The following is a 2,021-nucleotide window of genomic DNA, read 5'->3' as shown; positions in this document are numbered from 1 at the left end:
ATCTGTAATGGGATCTGAGTCCCTCTTCTGGTCTGCATGGAGACAGGTCACTCATATACGTAAAATAAATATTAAAAAGAAAAAGGAGAGAATTTCAAAGGGGCTGGGAAGATGATGCCGGGAATCAAATGCTGGCTGTGCAAGCTTGAGATGCTAAATCTGAATCTCCAGAACCCATGCAAAAGTCAGACATGGCAATCGCAGCCACCTACTCCCGTGCAGCAGCCAGGTCCTCCAACTCAGCCACACAGGTTGAATCGACCAAAGTGATGGTTATGGAGAAGCCTAGTCCCCTGCTGGTCAGGTGGGAGTTTGTGGGACAGTACTACACCTTGCTGAACCAAGCCCGGGGCAAGCTACACAGATTTTATGGGAAGAACTCTTCTGTACCCATGGGGGCTTGGACTCCAACGGGAAGCCAGCAGATGCAGGCTAGGGGCAGAAGGAAATCCACAGGAAAGTGATGTCACAAAACTTCACCAACTGCCACACCAAGATCTGCCACATGGATGCTCACGCCGCTCTGAATGACGGGGTGGTGGTCCAAGTGATGGAGCTCCTGTCCAATAATAAGCAGGCTCTGTGGAGGTTCATACAGACCTTTGTTCTTGCTCCTGAGGGCTCTGTGGCCAACAAATTCTATGTTCACAACAACATCTTCGGATACCAAGATGAGGTCTTTGGTGGCTTTGTCACTGAACCTCAGGAGGAATCTGAGGAAGAAGTAGAAGAACCTGAAGAAAGACAGCAGACACCTGAGGTGGTACCTGATGATTCTGGAACTTTCTATGATCAGGCTGTCAGCAATGACTTGGAGGAACATTTAGAGGAGCCTGTTGTGGAGCCAGAGCCAGAACCAGAGCCGAAGGCAGAACCAGAACCTGTGCCTGACATCCAAGAGGACAAGCCTGAGCCACCATTGGAGGAAGCTGCTCCCGAGGATGTGCAAAAGAGCACTTCCCCAACCCCAGTGGATGTTGCCCCAGTGCAGGAAGACCTGAGGACGTTTTCTTGGGCATCTGTGACTAGTACGAACCTTCCTCCCAGCGGGGCTGTTCCAGTGACACGAACATTACCTCATGTGGTTAAAGTGCTGCCTTCACAGCCCCACCCAGAATCTAAGCCGGAATCACAGAATCTACCACAAAGGCCTCAGAGACACCAGAGAGTTCTAGAACGATCAATATCCCTCCTCAGAGGGAACGCCGGCCAATGCGCGAGGCTGGGGAAGCAGGAGATGCGAAACCTCGAAGGATGGTGAGGCACCCTGACAGTCACCAGCTCTTCATCAGGAACCTACCACATGAGGTTGACAAGACAGAACTGAAGGAGTTTTTCCAAAATCACAGGAACGTGGTGGAGCTGAGTATTAATAGTGGCTGGAAGTTACCCAACTTTGGTTTTGTTGTGTTTGATGATTCTGAACCTGTTCAGAAAGTCCTTAACAATAGGCCCATCATGTTCCGAGGCACCGTCCGTCTGAACGTGGAGTAGAAGTCTCGCGCTGCCAGGGAAGGCGACCGCAGGGATAACTGTCTTCAGGGACCAGGAGGCCCCTGTGGTGGGCCAAGTGGTGGGATGAGAGGCCCTCCCCGCGAAGGCATGGTGCAGAAATCAGGCTTTGGTGTGGGCAGGGGATTACAACTCCAAGGCAGTGAATTACTTGACCTCGATCTCCACACAGCACACAGCCCTGGCTCCTGCACAATGGTGATTTCTTCAACCAGCCTTTGGTGCTTTGAATAAGAATGGCCCTCATAGGCTCATATATTTGAAGTGGGATTCTTTCATAGGATTAGGAGGTGTGGCCTTGTTGGAGGAAGTGTGTCACTGGGGGGTGGGCTTGAAGTTTCAAAAGCCCATGCCAGGCCCAGTCTCTCTCTGTCTCTCTCTCTGTCTCTCTGTCTCCCTCTCTCTCCCTCTCTCCCGCCCTCCCCCCCTCGCTCCCCCTGTCCCTCTCTCTCTCCCTCTCTCTCTCTCGCTCAGAATATAGCTCTCAGCTACTGCTCCAGCACCTGCCT

At 52.0% G+C, this 2,021-nt stretch overlaps 1 pseudogene; it reads left to right on the top strand.

The window, feature by feature from the left end:
- Positions 1 to 269: 269 nt before the first annotated feature.
- On the top strand, positions 270 to 1,746 carry LOC119804945 (annotated as a pseudogene).
- The last annotated feature ends 275 nt before the right edge of the window (positions 1,747 to 2,021 follow it).

The sequence above is a fragment of the Arvicola amphibius genome, chromosome X (genome assembly GCF_903992535.2).
Source record: "Arvicola amphibius chromosome X, mArvAmp1.2, whole genome shotgun sequence".
Classification (NCBI taxonomy): Eukaryota; Metazoa; Chordata; class Mammalia; order Rodentia; family Cricetidae; genus Arvicola; species Arvicola amphibius.
This window is presented reverse-complemented; position numbering and strand designations above follow the sequence as displayed.